We start from the raw sequence: 24,671 nt of genomic DNA, 5'->3' as shown, positions 1-24,671 counted from the left end.
GTACTTTGTGCAGTGGGAGACTGCTTCCCTGTCCTGCAGCTTGAGGCCTTCTGTATTTTCCCTTAGACTTATGAAGTGATTACAGCATGTTCGCACTGGGTTATGTTTTCCTATAGGTTAATCATACATGGTTTTACCAGGCTCCATATATTCTCCTGTAGTCCCATCGAGTTAATGGCCATAAGCATCTGCAAGCTTGCTTAGGATCTCTTGTTGCCTTGCATTTTAGCGTTACTGCAGTCTGGCTAATGAAGAAAATAATAAAAGCATTGTCAGTAAGTATATGTGTCTGTCCTCTATCTACAGAATTGTGTATGCATGTTCTTCATGTATGCAAGTGTGTGTTCGTGTAATGCTGTGCAAGTGTGCGAGTGTGCTTCATGACTAACACTGCTACGTTATGGTGTCACTAGTGACATCGGCTCAGTGTTTTCTTGATGTTTAATTTATGCAGTCCATTAGAGTATTTCCATCCACGATCACCATCGAGTCACCTGTATCTGAAAGGATATGCACTGAATAAGTTTGGAATGGCTGCCTGAGGGGATACCTCTCTGCATATGCATATGTGTCAGTCAGTAGTGCGCTTGGGGATTGTCCAAATAATGAATGACTTCGATCAGTCTAGCCTCTTTGGCCCATCATGTTCAAAGGGGTGAGGAGGGGCATTCTTGGGACCCTCTCTTCAAAAACTACAATAAACGGAATATATTTGTTGGTTAAGGGTTCCCTAAAGACCAGGTTCATCAGATAATTCCTGAGTCACTGGAGGGATAGAGCCAGCCTGATGTTGATGTTAGCAGGAAGGTTGGTCCAGAGTATGGGGGTATACCTGGAGAATATTTGCTTTCTGGTCTTCCGGCGCTTCTTGAATTCCAGTCTGTAAATATCTTGCCTCCTGGTGTTGCACTGACTTCCTGAAATGGTGATCTTCTTAGCTAAGCATGATGGTGTCTTGAACATTAGAGCTTTGTAGGTGATACAGGCTGTACTGAAGGCATGTAACCAGTGCAGCTTCTTGGAATAAAAGAAATGGTGAATTTCTACAATCCTGCACTGAGGCATGCCGCGCAGATTTCAAGGGGGCCAGAGCACTGTTTGGCAGGAGGGTTTTGCCATCCATGTGGGAGAGCACCATGGCCTGGTTGAACAATCTTAAGTCTGAGGCAGAGACAATGGTTTGATTTGGCACAAAAGTGGGAGCCGGTATTATGTTTCTTGTGTCTTTTTGGTGAGTTGTATTTTGAACGAGAGGTCACAATTGATGGTGAAGCCGAGGGACATTGCTCTGTAGGCAAGTTGGTTCTACAGTGTTTCCCCGCAGGCCTATTAGCTCAGACCGATCACAGTGCTGCGCGGAAAGAACATTTCCCATTGTGCGCCCCCTCTCCTCTAAAATCCTATGCAGGGGGATACCCCTGCAACCTCCTTGGTCTCTCCAGCCCTCCTCCCCTCAGTACTTGCTATTTGTGTTGCAATGCGGGCCCGGGATATGGAAATGTACATAGGGTTTCTGTTGTTCGTCCCTCAGATTTCACATGAAAAATAACTCACAGCTCTAAATTTATTGGCCTAGTCGCACCAGTTCAACCCTTCATGCTTTTCAAAATCCTGCGACGAAATATGAACACACTATAATTGTAGGCTGTGACGAAATCCCTCTTGCAGAACATGCAGTAATGATAAATGCAGCATGATGCTTGCAATGAAATGGGCATATTTGGGCAATTTGGAAGGAGACGCCATTAAGATCTATCTATGTCAGTCAGTTGTGATCATAGATGTATTTGGTGGTGCCCCCGATCCCCTGAGGAGGATGATCTATACCTTGGTACATTTTAATTTCAGATAAGCACTTGCAATCCAGGCTTAAATGGTGCAGAGGCAGAGTTTCAATTTGTGAATGTCACTAAGGCAGTTGATCTTCAGGTATAGCGGTGTGCCATCACTGGTAGATTTTGATGCTAAATTTAGCTGAGTGCCCCATGTGGTTCCACGTAGAAGTTGCAGATGACGGGTGAGGATGGAGCCTTGTGGGACTTGCAGGTTGCTGGGTGTTGTCAGGATTTACAGGTCCCCATCCAGACAAGTGGTTTTCCATTGGTGAGGTTGGAGTCAAACCATTGAAGGACTGTGGCATCAAATCCCATGTGGGAGGATAGGGTGTGGAGTAGCGACCGTGGTCGACTGTGTAACATTCAGCAGAAAGGTGGAGGAGGTACAGCAGGAATGGATCACTTTTGTCAATGATTAGAAGTGGCTGCCTTGGTGCTGCATCTTGGTATGAAGCCGGACTGGTATTCTTGAAGTAGGTTGTGTTGGTCGATCTTTTTGTGTTGTTGGAGCGTGACAGTTTTATATCTGATTTTGCTAATGAGGGTTATATGGGGGATGGGGCAGTATTTTGCTTGGTCATCCGGGTTGAGTGTTGGCTTTTTATAAGTAGGGGTAAGGTTTTACAATTTTTCAATCCATTGTGAAAGATGCTTTGCACGAGTGAGGCGTTGATAGTGTGGAGGAGACAAATGAGGGACTTTCCTATGATGATCATCAGGATTGAGGCTGGGGTCTCATCATCCTCATAAGAGGTGGCCTTAAGAAATGCCAGGATATGTTTACGTTCTTCCAGTGTTACGGTCTTGAACTCTGACCATCCTGGGGCATGGCCTGATAGTATGGCAGGGGTGTCTATGGTGAGAAGTGTGACAAGACCTTGTCAAGGGGCATGGGGCCACACCCCAACACCCTCTCAATATGCCTGAATGAGGGACGGCCCCCTCCCAGACCTTACATACCTTGAACTCTGGTGATGGGGCTGTGGTAGAATCTGCAGCAGTCGAGGAGACAGGCAGTGGGACATGCTCCACAGCAATGCACTGTGGTGTGAGGCAGGGCCAACTGGAGAACCAGAAGCACCCCAGGGAGGCAACCAGGAAGAGAGAAGCCAACATGGAAGAGGGCGCTGGCACCCTGGAGCAAGGTGCAGTGAGCGTGGTAACACTGGCCGCTGCAGGACGGGTACGGAGTGCCAAAGCCAGGGAATATGGGATCTGGGACAACACTGGTCACCACAGAAGGGGAAAAGTTACTAACCCGCCGGGGATCACTCAAATGCCTCCATGAAGGCCCCAACAATCCCCACTAAACCACCAGAGAATTAGATCATTAAATGAAGGCCTTGTGGAGGGCCATTATAACATCCTAGTAGCACACCACGGATATTTGGATCAAGATTTAAACAGCAAAAGGGCCTGGACCACATCAGGGTCGATAGAGTGGTAGTAGCAGTGGACCTGGTGTAGTATTAGTTGAGAGGTGGGAGGGAGTAGATGAATATTAGTGGTGGTAAGAACAGAGAATTGATAGTAGCAGCAGAGGAGTAATAGAAGTAAGGAGGTAGTGTAGGAGGAAGGAGAGAAGAGAAGGGAAGGAGAAAAGAGAAGGTACCATCGGAGGAAGTATGCAGGAGTTACAGTAGCGGGTAGAGGAACTGAGAAGTAGGAAGGGAAGTAAGATCAAAGGGTGGAGGTAGGAAGGGGGATTTTGAGATCTGAAGGACAGTAGCACAGCAAGAGAAGAACCTCTTGGGACCCAGGCCAGGAGAGGATCAGGTGAGCCTGTGCATGCAATTAGAGAGAGGGAGTGGTGCTGGAGGCACCATTCCAGACTCCCCTAGAACACTAAGCAGCACTAGCAGAGGGAGTGTGAGAAGACCCCGTGGGTTCAATAAACACCCTTTGAATTACATCCATAGTCACTGTGGTCATTTGTGGTGGGCCATCCCGTCACAGTAGAGTGTTGTCAATGTGAAGACAGATCTTTTTGATTTTGTCTGTTATGAACATAGTTGCATTTCATCTCTCAAAGGATTTGCGGATTGGTAGGGTGCTAATGCATTGCTTGATGGTCTTGAAGAGGGCTCTGCTCTTGTTGGAGGCTTCTGCTGGAGATACTGTGTAGCAATGTGCTTTGTTTGAGGTGATGAGGGCCCTGCTCGCTGTGTGGAGGCTTATCGAATGCAGAGATCTTCTTGCAGTCGCGCTTTGCTCAAGATCTTTTCCACACACGTTTGATGATCACCACTCACTGGCTCTTCCTAACTACCTAACTACATAAAATAAAGTTATATCTCCCAGCTACCCTCAATTTCGAACGCTGGAATAGATTCCATAAGAGGAAGCTGGAAGAGTGAGGAATAAGACTTTTCTAGAACCAGTCATTCTGGTACTCTGTGAGCCACATGTTAATCAGAATGAGTCTTATCAACCAGAGAGACACGAGTGCTGCCACTGCTCCTAGATATTGTTATGAGTCCTGCTCACCTTCAACTTCAAGAGGTCTGTAGTTGCTTTGAAGAAACCAGATTGTATATCATAGAATTATTCAGAAAACCGTGTTGCCTCATCGTGGAACAAGCAGACGGGTAGACATGGGCTGATAGTTCTAAGATGGCAGATCACGACTTTTCAATCTTGGTGCGCAAAACTGCAAGAGTTCCAAAGAGTTAGTCCTACCATCAAGGGAAATTATAGTTCACCAGAACTTTTCCCAATCACTAAGCACACTTTAGGCTTCCGCAAAACTGATTCAAGCTCATTCTCACAAAACCCAGCATCGATGGAGTATAGAAATGGAGGGAAGTAGCTGGGAGCAGTGGAAGTAGGTTCCATAGAGGGGAATTGCAGGGCAGACTGAGAGTGCAAAGTAGAGTATGGCAGAGTAGGGATAAGTTCGAAAGGAAGAGAGAGAGAGTTTGGAGGAGAAGGAAGAGGAGTAAATGAGACCGTTGAGATTAAGAGATCAGTGAAGAGGAGCAGAAGGAGGAGAGATGGAAAACTGCCAAGAAGGAATTGCTTAGGAACATTTTAAGTATTCCCAAAAATGAGACCTACTTCTTGAACCACCTCAGAGTTTGTCTTAAACCAAAAGGAAAAGAGGGAAGGACAAAGGACCACAGTCCTATAGAGGTTTAGGATCCTGCTGAGGTTTCAGACGGTCGCTACACTGTTCTTAACTCCACCACTGTAGATCAGGACAGGTATTTCAGGGACATTCGCATCAGCATCAACTCCAGAACAATGATCAGAAATCGCACAAGCACTCCTACATCAAATACACTTACAATGGACAAGCAAGCACATGGGGAGGACCAATTAGCATCTGAGCCTGTGCCATGACTGTGCACCTGACCTACCCCACAGCATTGCTCCCACAAGTCAGTGCATCTGCAATCACTACTAATGTAATATATCAGATAACACAATGAAGCTGAAGAAATACTTTAACAACCCAGATTTTTGGAAGAAGATGGGAAACCCTTATGGGCACATGACCTACCATTCCAATTTCCATCAGGCCTAGTCACCTCGACATATCAGAGACCTAGACTATCAGACCCCCCACCATATTCAACTAAACTGACGATTACTCAAAACAGTCATCAATATTACATGATCATGTAAACTAGGGAGAGACTGGCTTTTGCATAGTGAAACTCTTAGAAAATGAAGTGTGATATAGGCCATTTGCTAGTCTTTCTGCTACACAATTTGTATGGAAACTGCCACTGATGCTGCTGGACAGTACATAATTATGCAAAGGGTTGACAGGAGAGAGAAACGTACTTTCCCAATTTGTGTTCTGTTGTGAGACTGGAGAGGGAAGCAACCTAGCCAAGGAATCAATCAGAAATCACGTGTCACCTGGGAATGGCAGGAAATGTGTCAGTGCTGGACAGGAGGCCATACTTATATGGTGGCTTCACACTTTGATTTTCCCATTTCAGGCAGGCTGTACTACAATCTACACTGCCACTGTAGTTTAAAGATCACATTCATTACATTCATTCCAGCAACCTCAGAAGGACACAGGGCTGTGTGCACGAACACGATACAACCAGTGACCAACCAGTTACAACACTCAAATCACTGACAAGCAAGTGCTCAGACTACTAAAATGCACTTTTACCTAGCCGCAGCCATCCCCTCTATGCCCCGAATAGAGGCCAGAAGCCGACCCTTTTAGGGGCTAATTCAGTAGCTGATGGAATTTCTTGCCCAAACATCAGATGAGTGCAGAGGAATGTGGGGCTTACAAGGCCAAACACAACCCCATCAGATGAGTGAGAGGAATGTGGGGCTTACAAGGCCAAACACAACCCCATCAGATGAGTGCAGAGGAATGTGGGGCTTACAAGGCCAAACACAACCCCATCAGATGAGTGAGAGGAATGTGGGGCTTACAAGGCCAAACACAACCCCATCAGATGAGTGCAGAGGAATGTGGGGCTTACAAGGCCAAGCACAACCCCATCAGATGAGTGCAGAGGAATGTGGGGCTTACAAGGCCAAGCACAACCCCATCAGATGAATGCAGAGGAATGTGGGGCTTACAAGGCCAAACAGAACCCCATCAGATGAGTGCAGAGGAATGTGGGGCTTACAAGGCCAAACACAACCCCATCAAATGAGTGCAAGGGAATGTCGGGTTTACAAGGCCAAACACAACCCCATCAGATGAAGTGCAGAGGAATGTGAGGCTTACACATCTATTGTTTAAGGTTTCATGCAATGTGTCCGATATGCTTCTCCTTTATTGACTGAAATGAGGAAATGTGCGTTTTCAGAATGACATCCCAACGCCAGTCCCAATAGGCCAAAGCCAATGCCACAGCTCGGCGTACCTTTCATAACATGTATTCTGCTTTAAGTGATAATATTCTCTCTTGACCAGTGTGTTGGGGCAGACTTGCTAGCAAAGTAATTGGGAAACAATTGGAGAATGATGTAGAAATGCATATTTATGTGTTGTTTACTTCTGTTTGTACACTCAACGGCAAGGGGTCCACCTTTACGTTCATCAAGACATACGCAGGTCTGCCCACGTCTTAAGTGACGGGAATTCAGTCAGTAACTGCTAAAACATGAACATATGAGGTAGTCATTTAAGCACAGCAACAATAATAATAGCACTGAGCAAATGCATGGTAGTATACTGCGCTGAACTCTGTGGGCAACTAACAGAAACCGTTATTTCCCCAGACAGTACTCATTTTAAACAATGGCAAAAGACAGACCTAATGTGCTGGGATTCCGAGTTGCAAAATGCAGGTTGCAAACAAATCTCGACAGCAGGCACTCTCCACATTGAGCCATCGCCGCACTACAAATTGCCAATGCTTCCATCATGTTGGCCAGATGATATGATCATCATCAAGTGAGTACTAGGATTTTAATGTATATACAATACCCCATCAGCCTGGCACTGAAGCTACCACCGGGGCGCCTGCTTCGTATGGTGTCTGAATCAGCTATGCTGCTTCGGAGAAACGGACTGAGGAGGGACAAGCGGTTTGTTTTTATGTGGGTTATCAATCTGCCTCACGTGGCAGTGATCTTGTCCCCACCCATATCTGCACATCATAAGTGCAGCTGTAGCAGAACAGGGCTTGCAAACTGAAAGAAAACATGTGCAAAAGCTGACGTGCACATGCAAGGTTTAAAAGTGCATTTTGGGGTGTCAAAAAAAGTGAATGGGCCTCATTACGGGTCCGGCGGTAACCCTGCTGGTGATACCGGTGAGTTGATGCCGGACCCATAATCATTTAACGGCTCCTGACTTCCCAGTGCCACCAGCTCATGACGAGTCTGTCAGCCCGGGAAGTCAGGCGCCGACAAATTGTAAGTCCCCATTCCCTGGAGTGAGGACACGGAGCTCCATTAGCAACGGTGCCAGTGCTTCCGTGACAGTCTGCCTATGGCCACAGCAACCGGCAGGGTCAGACCTGTCGGGAACAGCTGGCCACGGCAGGCAGACTCAGAGTATGCCGATCCGGAAACAAGGGTGTCGGTGAGCTTACCGGCACCCTTGTTTCTGGACCAGCAAACTCGTTATAGAGCCCAATCTCTTTTTTCGTGTCGTGTGAATATGTTCAAGCAAAGGGTTTGACCTCTGGCGAGAGAGATACAGTGGAGCAGGAAAAGTAGCTTGGCGAAGGACCTTGTAATGCTAGTATGACATTAACGTCTGTACTTCTTCATAAATGCATTAACTTTAAAAATCTAAAACTTCTGAATCCGTTTTTATAATATGACAAAAAGCATATATTTTTGTTTTGTTTAAATTTTTTTAGTTTATTTAAAATTTTTATTTGAAAACTTTTTATTAAAAAACACAGAACACAAGCCAGAACACAGCAATAAGATCCGCAAAAAAATAAAAAAAATTAAAGAAACCAGAGCAGAAGCCTAACCAGCCGCATTTCCTTCCAATTTTGGCGACTTTTCACATCGTTTCATCATTGGGAAGAATTTTATCCAGAAAATTAATGACCGCACATGTTAGCTGGACATTATTGCTTGATAGCATATTCAACCACCATTCCACAGAGTTACCGTTGAGAGGAGCATATTTGCCTAAAAGCAAAGATCACTCACTTACTAGCTCCTCACATTCAGTTATTAGATGTTTCAGGGTCTCTCCGGTGGTCAGACAGCATCTACAGGTATTGTCCATTGTATTAATGTCATGTCTGGTCCAAAGTACATCTTTTATGTGGTAGGCATTTAAGCGTAGTCTCAAAAATTTATTACGATTGTATCTGGACGGAAATCGCTTTAGATATTTTGGTAAATTATCCAAGCTGTTTGCCGCTGTCCCTAAGTCTAATGAAGTCTTCATGTCCGCTCGATTTGCTGCGTTCTGTATCCAACTCCACTGGTTTTTGCTACTTGTGGTGTAGCCATCACCATTTCCCACTTGATATCAGCGGCATCGACAATTGTTTTAATTTTGTTGACCCAACTGCTTAGCAGACCTTCATGCGGTCGTTGCGTAGTTGCTGACAAGATTCTATAGGCCGGCGCAGGATCATTCAGATGTATTTTCCTGACAGTTAAAATTGATCTCCATAGCACCGTAGCATATAAATAATCGAGACCGAATTCATGTCTAATGGCTTTCAATTGAGACATATGACGAGAGCTTGAGGACTCGTCTCCAAAACTTCCACTTAAGGGTGTCTCAGCAAAGCGAACTTAGGTTCCAACCTGCTTCAGCGCCGAAGGTCATCGCTGGAACGACTTTCTGTTTATAGAATGTCAACACTGGTATTGATGTAAATTTGCCATACTCCGCATGTATGCGGGGTCCCTGTAGACAAAGGCCGTCCATCCGATTTTTTAGATCAAGCAACCAATCTACTTCTCTTATTGAGTTGTTAAAGAGAATTCCTAAATATCGAATCGAGGAAACAGTTCTTGAATTCTCGTGACCAATGGACCACTTAATTGAACGATCTTTCTTGGTTAGCACCTTGCCAATGGTCAGAATCTTTGGGTTTTTTTCATTTATTGTTAGATCATTGTCATCACAATACGCTTGAAATCTAACCAGGAGCCTTTGTAGACCAATTTGTGTTAGGTCCACTAACACAATGTCGTCAGCGTAGATTGCCCAACTCAGGCGGTGTCCATTCACCTTTGGCGGAAAACATAAGACATTGTTAAGTGCTGTTGAAATGTCAGAGATGTATAGTTTAAACAGTAACGCTGACAATGGGCAGCCCTGTTTCACACCTCTGTTTGTCGATATTTTATTTGATAACTCACCCAGTGCATTCATGCGCACTCGCATTGTGGTATTTGAGTGTAGGGCTATCACTGGCTGTAATAATGATGATGGACATTTCCACTTATCCAGCTTTCCCCATAATTTGGCTCGGTTTATTGAGTCAAAGGCTTGACGCATGTCAATAAATGCTAGAAAAAGCTTTGACTTTTTCTTTAGCGTCTCCAATTTTAGCAGATTTAATATTAGCAGGTTCACCTCAGTCCCCACGCCTTTGGTAAAACCTGTTTGTCTGCAGTCCAACAGATTCACATCATTGGCCCATCTTGTTAGTTTGAGCTGTAAACAAGTTGCAAAGATTTTGCCAATTGTGTCCAGGAGAACAATCGGGCGATAATTTGAGGGGTCGTCCCGACTGTCCTTCTTAAACACTGGTACAACAACCACTGTTCGCCATGACTCAGGAACATCTTTCACTGTCGCAATCAGTTCAAATAGGTAGGCAATGAAGCAGGACCAATTTTCTTTTTTTTCCTTTAGCATGGTGTGTGTTATGCCATCAGGCCCTGCCACTCTTGAATTTTTTAGATGTTGAAGTATGGCAGCGATATCTTCTGTGTTCTCCAACACGTCCCAAGATTCACTACATACCGCTGACTGAATGGATGTGCCCGATGGTCTGGATCCAAATACTTTGGAAAAGTGATCTTCCCATTTTGTTATCGGAATTCCATTTGCCTGCATCGAGTCTTGATTTAAGGTACCTTGGTTTAGGATCTTCCAAGTTTCTCTAGAGTTATGATTCAAGATCAGCTTTAACATCTGTTCTCCTCTTTCCTGATCCCTCAAGAAGACAAAGGGCTTTAGCTAATTTCTGAATCTCAACTTCCGTTTCTTAATTTGTGATTCTATGTCAGGTCCTTGTTGTCGCATGAACTGTCTAAGATCTTTACGTAGAAGCTTTTTTCGTTGTGCACTGTGCGGCTAAAGACATATTTCTGTTCTTTAGTCGATTTGGCTTTTGATTTATTTTTAATACGAAATTCTGATAGCAGTGGCGCAAAGTTTATTTTGCTTCTTGGTGACAGGTTTCCCAACCTAAAATTTCAGGAGAACTTAGTTAATTGTGCTGCATTGATACTAAGTCTGTTCCCACCGTGATTGATTGTGACAGCGGTCTCATATGTTCCCCCAGGCGTATATTTATCACACTTCCAAGTTAGATGCAAGGGATCGTGGTCACTAGTAGGGCACGTTTTAATTTCAAGATCTTCAATGTCAGGCCACACATTATTTGAGATCCATATGTAGTCCAAGGTTTTGTGCATAGGGCCACAATGCCAAGTCGACTTTGGTGGATTGTCACTTTTAGTCGTCCCATTTAGCATTTCACAGTCACGGGTTTCAATAGCCCCCTGCCATTGCAGTCTTCTCTCCACGTTGGCGTCAACTGAATCACTTGTGAACCTTTTGCCTGCTGGTTGCCATCAAACCACGAGCAATTTAGGTCGCCACATATGATTATCTGAAGTTTATGATATTTCAGCAGGCTATCATCTATGACAGATGTTATTGCTTCCAAGTAGGCACTAGTTGAAATCATCTTTGGATTCCAATAGTTATTGATCAGGAGTAATTTTTTTGGATCATCGAAGATTGTTGGCTTGAATTCAATCAGAATTCCTTGGACAAATAAGTTAAGCATGTATGTTTTACTTGTTACCCAACCCTATGAGTTGTTGAGCATTATTAGTAGCCCCGAAAAAGGGAGGCCAAACTGGTTTTTCCCTGCAGGATTTAAAAATATGGAGTAACCATCCCTTGCCGGTTGAACACGCAACCACGTTTCTTGAAGGCACAGTGCAAAGTTGTTATCTAGGCAGAAAGGTATATCTTGAAACAGATGGCTGAAGCCCCGTGTGTTCCATGAGACAAGCCCACAAAGCACTTTTCCATTCTGCAGGTCTAGTTACTTCCATCGCTGCATATCCATTTTTGCTCCCACTTTAGCTGAAGGGACGTTTCCCATTACTGTAGGCTGAGTTTTAAATATGTCCTTTAAAATGTCTCTCCGCTTTTAGTTCGTTGTACGGAGATCTTCAACCGAGGATGTACTCTCTGTCCTATGTTTGTTGTGATCTTCTTTTTGGCATGAAACCTCAAATCCGTAGGAGAGGAGTTCGTCTTTCGCTGATAGCAGTGTTTTTTCTACTGCTTGTGAACAGATATGTAGTAATACCTGATCAGAACTGGTCTCTGAAAGATATTCCACTATTCGGATATCTTCTAACGTGATTGTGCGCAATGATGGAATAACGTGAAGTAAGCGCATCACATTACTTCTATTTAAATTTACTTTGTTTCCGTCGGGAAAGATATTTTCAATCCGCACTTTCCCAGTCACATTTTTTTCCACATTATTTTTTTCAAAGCACACTTTAGGATCTTGAACAGTTTGTTTGGACCTTTGCGCTTGGGTTGATCTTGGATTCAAAGTTTTGTTTGACTGGTTTCTTTTATGAGATTCACCCGTTGGGTTGAAAGGGGCCCCTAGGGGTCCCTTACGTCTATGGAGACAAGGTGAGCCACCACACACGATAGATACGCCAGACACGAGGTTGTATTCCCAAAGCTAGGGTTTATTGCAAAGCAAAAGTCTCAGTTGGCAACTCAGACTCACGCCCCGCACGTGTATCTCTAGACCTCGAGGGACGCAAGAGAGTGAATTACGTACATCAGTTACATATATACAAAATGCATATCAAACAACCAGCTATGACATGTTTAACACCCCCCTTTATTGGGTTTCTTTGAACTTGGTGTGATGATGGACATTTTCGACAACTATGACACCTTCAAACATCTATTCTAGTAACAATTTGCAATTTGTGAGTGCGGAGGCATCTTTCAGTTGTTGAACAGAACACAGTGCTTCTGTTCTTGGAAGCGAGCTACATACGGGGGGAGAGTTGCATTCCAGATCTTGCTATCTATGAGGTGCTATTCGTGTCCTGGGAGCCGACACGCTTTAACGGGGATCAGCAAAGGGGGGCCGTAAAAAGAGCATAATTCTAGCCTTTAGCTGCTTTATTCTAACATATTCTACCATATAACGAGACTGGCTGGCAGCTGTGAAATGATTAAATGCCCTGCAGCTTTGCTTCAAGGCTACATTCGGGAGGGAGCCAGGCATTCTTCCTGGCGCTGCCTACGTTGTGTTTCAACAAACTCTTTTTATCCTCGCGGCCCTGCGGCCTTGTCCTTTTACGTGCAGACAACAATGTTTTACAGTCGAGCAGTGTAAGCAGAAAATGTACTGTGAAGCAATAAGAACAGAAAGCAATGAGCAATGGTTAGAAAACAAAATGGGTATTCTTGTTACATCGAAATGGCCGTTCATTGGCAAACTCGGAAACCTATATTCTGTCACATCGTGCATGAGACGGTTGGCCCACGGCCATCAAAATACGTTTGCGGTTACACAGTAGAGGTATCCATTTTTCTAGACTGACAAACCCTCCTTTGGCCGTATGCCAAACGTCTCATCTATTTATTGAAACCTCCTCTAATGATGATGAGTCTGAAGTACTTTTGTCTGAATTTTGCATGCTATTGTAAACATCATCATCTTCATCAATATCTATAGCCATCAACTCTTTTACTGTTTTCATCTCATTTGTGTCTTGGTCAGCTCGACCATGAGTTTGTTTTTTTCTCGTCATCATATGCACACATCCCTCCGTACATCCCTCAGTTACCTCAGCACAAAATATTGGTAGGCAGTGTATGCAACAACAGCACGTTATGAATATTCCAAACACCACTACTAATATTGAAATCAACTTCCATCCCCAAGAACACAGTATTCCCCAAAACCAAGACCCTATTCCCCAGATTCCTTCTCCAGTAGGGAGTTCGGAACTTAGGACATGCATTTTCTTTATCGCTTCAAAGATCGTAGGGGAATAGTCATCTACATATACACAACGCGCTGATCCCACTATTTTGAAAATTCCCCCACGATCAACCAGGATCACATCAAGAGTCATTCTATTTTGCAGCGTCATTAACCTGATTCCTCTTTCTTCCAACGTCATGTTAAATGGTATATCTGTTGTTGTGTTTATGGTATTTTTTGTATTCTGGACAGCAGCCTTATATTATAGGAGTTCACTATCTGCCCCAAGAATGGAATAAATGATTTTGCTACATCAGTTGCTATCAAAACACCCTCTCTAGTCCTTTTGACTCTAGCTCTGGATAGTCTGGCCATGTCTGCTGTTTCTAAGAGGAATACTCCTGGGAACAGTAGACCTAGATAACATGTACCTCCCCAGTTTCTGGGCAACCAAGGATATGCTTTCTCTCCACATATAAAATAAACTCGATCTCCCACATATACTGGTTCTATTTCCCATTTCAATACCACTGTATTCATGCATCCAGTGTATGTTCCGACTGAAAAGGAGCCTTTCTTTTTTAGACAAAAAGGGACAGTTCTTGGGCTAAAATTCACCGTGTAAGATGGGGGGATTGCATCTTTGTCCCCATCTGTTCTTACACGAAACGTCATTACAGATGTTTTTTCTGGTGGGGACAATCTATCTCATCTATTTTGTTGTGTTATCTTTCGCGTACTTTTCTTCATGGGCTCTGGGGCCATTACTTGTGCTTTATGGAATATGGAACAACCCACAGGCTTCATTATTATTTCCTCAAACTCATTCATGTTGGTTCTAACTAATTGACCCGTACTACTCTCATTCCATTTCCCATAGAACATCGCACCTAAAGATGCACTACATGCAGAACTTAATGGTAATGGCTGTACACACCAACCTATTCCTTTCCCAGCATGCTGTGGTAAATGGGCACATACACATCAATTTGTTTTCTTCAGAATTGCATGTGTCATGTTCATAATTAATAACAAGGTGTTATTCCCAAAACCTTCCCTGTGTCTTTCTTCCATTGGGGGCAGGGTATAAGTAATCACCTAAACCGGGCTTTCAGTAGTGGATATATTAACTATTGGTAAAAAAATTTCTAATGGGTGTATCGATTCCACATACCATAATATTAGGGCTGTCGTTATTGGTGCTACCACGCTCATAAAGCACATAATTATTGTCAGTGCCAGCATACAATTCTTCTTACCATGCGTTTTTCATAAGCTTACAGTCTTTATGATGTCAATAAGTTCAACGGAATTGTCACAGTTCAGTTCTGCCAGTCCTTTATAGCCTGGATTGCTTATTTATTTTTAGGCAAGATCACTTGTCCTACTGCTCAGAGGACCTTTGATCAGTTATCTTTTTGCCTTAGCACCATGTGCGCCCAGCTTGTCCACTCTGGTTCAGGACACATGTACTTTTTATGATCGCAGCGAGGAGCCGCGAGTCTTGAATTGTCCGACTTGCACAATTCTCACGCTTCTCTCCTCTACAGCTCTAGTTCCTTCTCCGTCCATGAGCAGAACCAGAGGTTGACATAAATACCAAAGAACTGTGGATCACTTTGTCTTTTGAGGCCACAAATTGTATCGCCTCACTCCTGGTATCGTGTCATCCGTGACCAGTGCCGGTGCACTTCCAGATTCAGGCTCAAAGTCAGGCTGTGGCGCTACTGCATGTGCTGGTGTTCGCCGTGCCAGTGACGCAGATTCGGTCTTTGGGGTGCTGGCAAGTGCTGGTGGGCGCCAAAGCGGTACACGTTTCGTTTCTACTGGTATTTGCAAGGCAGATTTTGTGTCGGCCAACAGTGATGTCGATTCTGCTGGGCAACGTTGGGGCACTCTTTGCCCTTTCCCCTTTTTGACAATCGTCTCAGGCTTTGTTTCGAGTTTCACTTCTCGTTTGGGCAGATTTGGTGGCTGCTTACTGGCAAATTACATTAATGTAAATAACATTTTCCTACATGGAACAGCCAAAGAACTCCTTTGAGACATAGAGCACATCAAGGTAAATATTTTGGAACTGAAGTTGACTTAGAAAACTCAGTAACTTCAGAAAACATTAGCAAAAAACTCACAAACACCAACCTCCTAACCAACACATACAAAAAAGAAATAGCTAAGTTTCAAAACACATCTGTTGAAATACCAGACCAAGTATGTGTCTGTTGTTGGAGAACCTTTATGAAAAGAGCAAAACGATAGTATATATGGCCTACAAAATAGATGACAATGAGGAATCCCAATGGTTCCAATTAGCTTGATATCTAACAACAGAAAGAAAATACAAAATAACTGACCCATTAATAGTTTGCTTGTACTGCAATACAAAGCTTGACAATAACCAAATGCCATCATGTGCTATCACTAATAACTTAGATATATACGCACTTCCAAAGTCTCTCCAACAACTTAACTTGTATGAGAGCATTATAATCCAAACAGTACACCAATTTCAAGCTATGATGCGCTTCAACTGAAAACAGCCAAATTGCCTCCATCTGAGTTACTAAAAGGCATTTGTGGGAAAGTAGTATATTTGCCATTAGATCTTAAAAAAATGTAGAAACTCTACGAGTACAACAGCCAATAGATCAATCTTTCATTGTACTAGTTAATGGTGTACCAACAAAAGACAACACAATGTGGCAACAGCTAGTCGACTTAAACAAAGTTGGGCACGCCCTACAATATGTCAAAGAACACAATGAATACCACAAAGATATAAACATAGAGGTTAACTTAAAAGAAACCACCCAAATAATTCAAGATTCACAACAAACTGGCCAGTTTGATTGTGTAGATCCTGTTACTGCAGCCAACATTTTAGACCAGTATACATTTCACCCACTACACTCCAAAGACACCAAAGAAGATGCATTAGAAACATGTCAACTGTGTTGAGCCAAAAGAATCCCCAATGAGCATATGGGAGAAAAGTGTAGAAGCACATTCTTTTCCTCTACTCTTTCCTACAGGAAAAGGAGGAAGATATGATGAAAGAACCACACTAAATAATTCCATCAGACTATCGCTCTTTACAAATGTATTTTGAAGACCCAAGATTCAGATAAATTGTAGAATACATTTTCCACCTCCTTTATGAAAGTGAACTAGCAAATCTATGTTATGGAGTTGTACACTAATTAAAAAGAGGCTTTATTTTTTTTAACATGGCAGCTACCCAACTGCTTCAAAAGACAAAAGACAAAAATTAGGTTTTGCCATCAAGTATTACAAATCTCTTGGCAAACATGCACGGTACAAAAGAATACTGGTTTCTGATGTCACGCTGATGTCCATTGTATACTAAGGAACCCAGACCCACCCACATGGTTTGTTACTTTAAGTTAGGCAGAATATGCTCTGATCTCCTGACCCTATCAATGCATCCAGGTTCTTTCACCATTGTTTCATTGCCATGCTGCACTTCATTTGCAATAAAACTACCCCTCCACTAAGAGAAGTGGAAAACTTCTTTTGGAGAAAAGAATATCAATTCAGAGAGGGGTGCGGACGGGGTACGTGCGGGCCATCCCACGTGATTTGGCTTGTTCGAGCGGGGTACGCGATTACGCTGTGGTGCGGATGGGGAACGTGTCGCCTTTTCCACGCGATTTGGCTGGTGCGAGTGGGGTATGCGATTAGGGTGTGGGATGCGGACGTGGTACACGCAGGCCTTCCCAAACAATTTGGCTGTTGCAAGTGGGGTACGCGATTACGCTGGGGTGCGAACCTTTCCACGCGATTTGGCTGGTGCGACCAGGGTACGCTCTGATTTTCCACGTAATTACGATGGGGGGCTGCGTGCTGTCCCACGGATGGCGCGGGGTCTTGAACCATAGTAGGCATTTCACTGGCTTTTTGCTGCACACGGGGGCGTGTTGGGGCATTACTGGCACTGCTTTATGTTCATTGCGCCACAGCTACTGATGCCTCGTAGAATCCATGAATACGCGTACTGCGCAATTGCATGGCCATGCTCCTTCTCAGCTAGCAGCACTTGCACTACTTCTGCGCTGGATTCTATCAATTGGGCCCTACAAGTTTACATTTGTAGATAACCCTAGAACAGATCTTTCATTCATTTGAAACGAAAACGTGTGACACTGTTGTTGACACCTTTTGGGGAAAAAACTATGTAGGAAGTAAAGCTACCTGCAAATTTGGTAATTTTATAAATAAAATTTGCACTAATAACCTTTGGCAATTTGGTTGATGCTGCGTCATTGTTTTTCGTCTTGTGATTAGTTCTATGTGTGTTGTAACCACTTGACTAATATGGGGGTAATCTGTTAAAAAGGTGTTACAAGTACCATCATATTAAGCCATACAGATGCCTACAGTCGTCCACTCCAGCATTCTACTTTTGAAGCCATATCAGATATGATAGAGACTAGTGCGCAGCAAGTAAGGTAGTGAAGGAAGCCAGGCAAATGTCCTAAGCCTGGTCAGAAAAAAAGAGAAGACATAGCGTGGAGAATGATGCAGATATCAGGGTAAGCACCGGATAGTGGGATGGAGGATTGGGGAATAGCGATTGGCTAGTGGGTGGAACAATCGCATGGGATAGGTCAGAGCACAGAATTGTGCCTGATTATGTAGTATGTTTGTGCGTTAAAAAGCGGCAGTAAAATAATTACTGCCATTTTTACTGCACTGCCAAATTATGAGTGAGGAAGGAAAGTCGAGGAAATACCTCCTTCAATTGGCAGGGGGTATTTCCTCAGAGGAGGAATTACCATTTTCTGCATTACCACCAACAGTATTTTCTCCAAACACAAATTGAGTCCTTTTCTCCGTAATGGGAAATACTACCAGCTGATAACTGGAGGATTTACCTCCAGTTGCCAGGCAGTGTTATGAAAGCAATGGTAAATGTGTTTTATGAAACTACCACTGGTAATGATGTATTATTATTATTATTATTCTTATTATTATTATTATTATTATTATTGTTGTCTTTATTGTTTTGGTTTATATAAACCTTTACAATTTTACAAGAATCTGCAAATATTTATAAAATTTCCAAAATTCATATATTTACATCAATAAGAGAATAAAAGCAAAAAATAACAGTCCTAAAAGTCATTTAAACATATTTCTTAAAAGTGATAATCCTATTCCTTTACAATATATTATACAGTGACCATTACCCAGGAGTGAATACTTTTTGTACAGAATGAAGGCGAGCGTCCCCAGCTAGCACGATCCTCCCCACAATGAGAGACAATAATGGACTCTCCCAGGATGGGAATAAGGCCAAGACAAAGTGCGGGTGAGCGTAAATGGGAGTTTATCAATCAAAATAGGGTATGCAAAGGACTCTGCAAACTCCGAGAGCGCTCTGTCTGACAATAGCAAAGACAGGCGTATATATTTACAAAAAACGTCATAAGAACCTACACACTATAGGGGGCACAAGTTCGTGGGGATTGGGTGGCGACGACGAGCTATAAGTGCTGCTGCAATGTGCTTTGCCGTGGCTGGAGGACGTCACTGGTTACCCTCGTGGGTTGGGCTGGGCTGGGCCACCGCAGTCATTCAACCATTGCAATATTATCTTCTCTGGTAAATCTTCCAATAGGTTATACTACAGGTTAATGCAACACAGGAGGAATGCACCTAGAGTGGGGTCTGTTGGCAATTCATCAATACATGGTTACCATCGTCCTGTTGACCGGGTATCGTAGGTCGTGGGGTTGGGTCTCGGGGCATGGGACAGGCGGTCCATGTCATCATGTCTTGTTAGGAGCCATTATGTATGTGTTCCTGTAATGTTGCCATAATATTAGGTGTCCTAATTTTTACAAGGGGCCATTAACCTAAGGTGAGCCAGTGGGTCATGGAGCCTAACAAAGGGCGCCTCTGGATTTGTGTTTTCAGGCCGGGGTTTACTGCTGGGTTGTAAATAATTCAGGTGGCAGGCCGTGGCCTTGGGTGCTGCGAGGGGAACTACAAATCTCTGAAGTGGCTCCAGCCGAGTTGGGGGAGGTGGAGCAGCGCGGCACAGGCCTCTGCTTTTTCGTCTGGCAGGCTTCACTGAGAGGAAGGGGGAATGGCCTTGCATGTGCTCACAAAGGTATTTTCCTCATGTGTTGACGACTTTAGGTGGAAGAAGCATAAACATTCAAATAATATACAATACTCATTGAGTCTTTCCAAAGCTCACGTTTTAACATTGCTAGTGCCATCCATATGGCCAATTCGAGCACATCACTTGTACACTATGTGTTTAACAACTACAACATTTTGTTATATGCTTGTACATGCGCGGTAAGTGAGGTAGTAGTAAGGTTGGTGGAGCACGCAGAAACAACCCGCCAATGAGACTGACGGCAGCGGCACATAGTGGGCCTGGACACACATATATGGTGCATTTGTCTTTCTTTGAACTCTGGCAGCATTAATTTGGTTATGGCGCGGGACCGTGGGGTGCAATCTTTTCAACGAAACACATAACACGAAAACCCCCGGGACGCTTTTACTATTTGCGCATAACTGCTGGGATGTGGGTGCTTCATTCCTAATGTCATATGAGCACACATTCTGCCATGTTTATACATTTTACAGGTTTTTTTAGTCAGACAGGTTGTAGAGAGAACGCTTTCATCACAAGTGGTCTTCTCATTAGTATTTGGGAACTTTGCTTTTGTCAGAGGACCATTTTACAGTTCTTTTTCCACCCAGGCCCTGCTGGCCGGGTCATGCTGGGAACAGCGATACACTGGGGAAGGTGAAATGTTACAGTGTTGGTATCTAACACTAGCTCATGTCCGTCTTGTTCGTGGGAACGGGCTCTCAGCAGATCTGCCAGAGAGCTGTGGCCACAGGAATAATTGAAACTCTCCAAAGGTGGGGGCCGGGCTGCGGTGTACAGGGCTCAAACCATCTTTATTAGACAAAATGGTTTCCGAGGCCTAGCTAAATTCAGCAGGTTTGGTCAATGTCTTCGGCCAGTGACCCATCCACCACCTGGGCCCTGGTGGTAGGGAGGGGACCCCTGATGAGCCATGGGCCTCACCGGGGGAGAAGATGCAGGGGAGGAGGGTCTTTTGGACCAATCCTCCCCTACATTTCCCCCCTTTCGTTACTTAAGTAACAAATTCTTTAAATCCTCCAATCTCCTGCACTCTTCCTCCTCAATTATTGCGTCATCCCATGCAGGTGTGCCTTTTATGGGCATTCATGCTCTGCACACCCCTCTCAGGCTCTCACCTCTCCTAGCATATTCATCTGGGGTACAAGTCCGGTATATACATCCGCTCTCCCCTTCCAAGTCCACCCACACCTCCTCGTACCATTCCAGTATACGGGGCTCTTTGATGGTAGTATGCCACAATTTATCTACTTTATCCCTGTCGTGTTACCTAGGCACTAGCTGATATCTCGGCGTGTCATCCGTTCCTGTTTGTACCTGTACTTCCTGCATAGCTTGTATTGTACCGCGGGCGTTGCCCATTGTCACCATCATCATTGCACCATTTGGCACTGCGTTAGCACAACATCGAAGACCAACCTGGCACAGGCAAAAAATAAAAAAGAGGAACACTACAGCCGGCATCAAGAATTTCACAGTCATTCCCAGCCACGATGGAACCCAGGAGAAGATATTGTCGAACCACATGCTTTCTTCTGCTCCACCTTCCATTCTTATTCTTTCTCCTAGGTTATGTACTGCTTCGATCACATGGGACAGGGAGCTGTTGTCTGCGTCTTCGGAAGGTACGAAAGTGCAGCAGGCACTTCCGATTTTTCGACAAACACCTCCGTCCATCGCTGTCAACAGGTCCAAGACATACCTGTTTTGCATGGTCATTAGCCGTAGTGCTCTTAGTTCCACTTTTATTACGTTAAACCCTTCTTCAGTGTCATTTGCCAGCTGGATCAGCTCCCAACGTGTGATTTGGAGCCATTTTGCATTTGCTCGCGCCTGGATGCTTGGGACGAGTGAGGTGAAGAACGTTTCTGCAGAGCTGAATAATCGATATCTATCCGGGATCTGTGCCAGCAATTCCGATGATGCCTTTGATATATAGTTCGATGATCGTTTGTTTCGGGACAGCACCCCTTCCTTGTTCCCGGAAGACAGGACATATACTGGTGACTCTACAGTTGGCTGGGCCGCACTCTGTTGGGTGTTTCCTCGCGTCTTCTTGCTCCCATCAATGTGGCTTTCCGGGATTACCATTAGTGCGGAGTGTAGGGTGGCCAATGACCAGCTGCCACCCCATGATTGTGGGAGGTGTAGGTATGCCTGGTTGCCATATACCCAATAGGTGTCCATTAGGGCCGCTGTCCCTTTTCTCAGATCTGGGATGGTGAGGGTCTTGTTACAGTTCTTGTTTGCCCCCATGGAGGTTTTCCCGTCTCCCTTAAAACACAGTTCATAGTTTATTTTCTTCTGCAGCTTGAAGGGTTTTTCAATGGCCGTTACCCAAGTCAGTTTTGAGATGTGTTCCTTCCATACTGGTGTGCATGTTTCTTCTATCCATTGCAGTTTCTCTGGTGCCACACCCCTCAGTGCTTCAGCCTTGCACATTATTTCTTCTTCCTTCCACTTGTTGTCTGAAAAAAGTGTCCCTTGTATTATAAAAAATGGCTCTTCCAGACATACCACTCCTACTGTCTTTGGGTAACAGGTTTTCTCGTTCTGCAGCATTCTAAAAGTTACTTCATGTGCCTGGAAGGTGTTCTTAATTCTGCACAACATGAGATGAAGGAGACACTGGGCATCGACAATAGGCAACTCTTTGGGTAACAATACTTTGGGTGTACCTGAAGCATGGGGAATGAGGGAGCAGACATAACAGCTCTCATTTGTTGTTTGCTTAGCCGTTGCACTCATGTCCGCATACCATTTATTTGTTTGGTGGGGGTGTCGTGGGTCTTCCATTTTGTCTAATCCTAACCCATAATACTCATCATACTTCCTCCTCCCCGCCTCCCTTTTCCGTCTGTTATTTCTTTTTCTAAGGGATTTCCCAGCTTCATGGGCGATGGACAATGTGGACCCCCCTTTCTCCTTCTCGCCCCCCTTTGCCCAATCATCATACAATATTTCATATCTCGCTGTCATTTCTTCATTTTCTTCCTTTATGCTATCTAGCAGTGTGTTTTTGGTTACGGGAGCGGGTCGGCTGGTGGAGGTGTTATATAACCAGGATATAGCAGAGGGGTTGCGATCATTTAGACTGCGGGCATTGTAATTGGATACTTTTGGCGGGGAAATTGTGCTGTTTTGCATTTTTCCCTGCAGACCTTCATTTTTCGAGATAGCAACATTGGATGGTGTTGTGTAATATCCCCATACCAGTTTAGTTCCATCCCATACCAAAAAATCACCTTCTTTAGTATTTACAACTGCTGTTTCATTTGTCACATTAGTCCCATTACTCCCTCCCCTCTCCGCTATGAACCAATACGTAACCAGGCCAAACATAATTGTAAAAAATAATGTAATGCATACAGACAATCCACACTCATACGAATATCTACATCTCTCAGCTAAAAAGTCTCTATATCTAATAAATCTATCCGTTGCAGGCTGCCCGTTAGTTGCCATGGTAGCTCCTGTTTGAGATATAAAAGTGCATTAAGTGCATGCATGTAAAGATTTTGTTGGCACTACCAGTGCCAAGATATCATGGAAGGGGAATGGAATTGGGTAGGGGAGTGGGGTTGGGATGTACAGAGAAGGGAGCAGACACTATACATTTTCATAACATTATTATTTACACATAAATCCTTTTTTTTTTTTTAATCTTTTCATCTTTATAGATAACCTCAAATATAATGGTTCTCGTTAACAATTTTATCAGTCAGGTACATTTCGTCCACACACATGTTCACATTCACTCATTATTTTCATTAGTATTGTTTGTTGTTGTCTGTGCCCCCTCATCCACCTCTTCCTGCACACTATTATATGCCTTTCGCACATCCGTCAAATGTACCCAATATTTGAGTCCCCTTACTTTTACAGCCGTAGGCGTACAAAATACCACTTCATATGGTCCGTGGAACCGTGGCGCATTCCACCGGCGCACAAAGCTCCGGACATGAATGAACTCTCCCGGCATCAGCTGTACCAGTGTTTCATGTTCCGTAAGGGACTCTGTAGTGTTCCCTTCTTCCCTTGTGAATGGTAGTGAGAGCTGCTTTGCTATTGCGCGCGCTGCCCTAGTTAGCTTTTTTAAGTATTCTGTGAACTCATCTCCCAATATTGCGGCGCTTCTGTGTGCGTCTGAGGGTTGGCGCAGTGGGGAGTATGCTGTGTGCATTCGCCTCCCCGTCACGATTTCGTGCGGGGCGAATGGTGGTCCTTGCTTGGCTGATTTCTCAGCTCAAACAGCGCAAGGGGCAAACAGTAAATCCAGTTCTTCTTAATGAGAAGCACAATTTCGACAATCTCCCTTTTAACAGTCCGTTCATCTTTTCTACCACGCCATTACTTTGAGGATGATAAATCGAGCACAATTTATGTTTTATTCCCAATAATGTCGTCACTTCTTTGAAGAGTTCGTTCACGAAGTGAGTGCCGTTGTCTGAGCGAATTACGTCACAAATTCCCCAGCGCGGAAATACTTCCCTTACTAGGAACTTTGGAGCGCTTTTAGCATCAGGTCGTGCACATGGGCCTGCTTCCACCCATCTCAAAAATGGGCATACAACCACAATCATGTAGCGTGCCCCATTACACCTTTCCCCCATGTCGGCGTAGTCAATGTGTAGTTCTCTGAATGACCCTATCGGTTTTGGAATTGTTCCCCTAGTGTACGTAATGTCATTCCAGAGTTGTATATCTGGCACGTTGTGCACTCCATTGTCAATCTTGATATGTGCTCCTGGAGACAGGGCACGAACCACTCTTCTTGTATCTCTGCTGCAATGTGTTGTTTTGTGTTGTGTGCTGGAAAGTGTAATTGCTGGAATGCTATTTCTAATAGTTTGACCGGCATTACTACCTTCCCTGAGTTGTTCTGCCGCCATAACAAGTCTGTTGATGATTGGCTGCACCCTCGTTTTTCCCACATAATTTTTTCATCACCACTTGCTCCTTCCTGCAGCTCTAGTATTTGTGATATGGGCATCACATTGTATCCTTCTGGGAGCTCTTCGTTTGTCTTGTGCTGTAGCACGTACTCACCTG

The sequence above is a fragment of the Ambystoma mexicanum genome, chromosome 12 (assembly GCF_040938575.1).
Source record: "Ambystoma mexicanum isolate Mex_15411 chromosome 12, UKY_AmexF1_1, whole genome shotgun sequence".
Lineage (NCBI taxonomy): Eukaryota > Metazoa > Chordata > Amphibia > Caudata > Ambystomatidae > Ambystoma > Ambystoma mexicanum.
Note: the sequence above shows the minus strand (reverse complement) of the source record.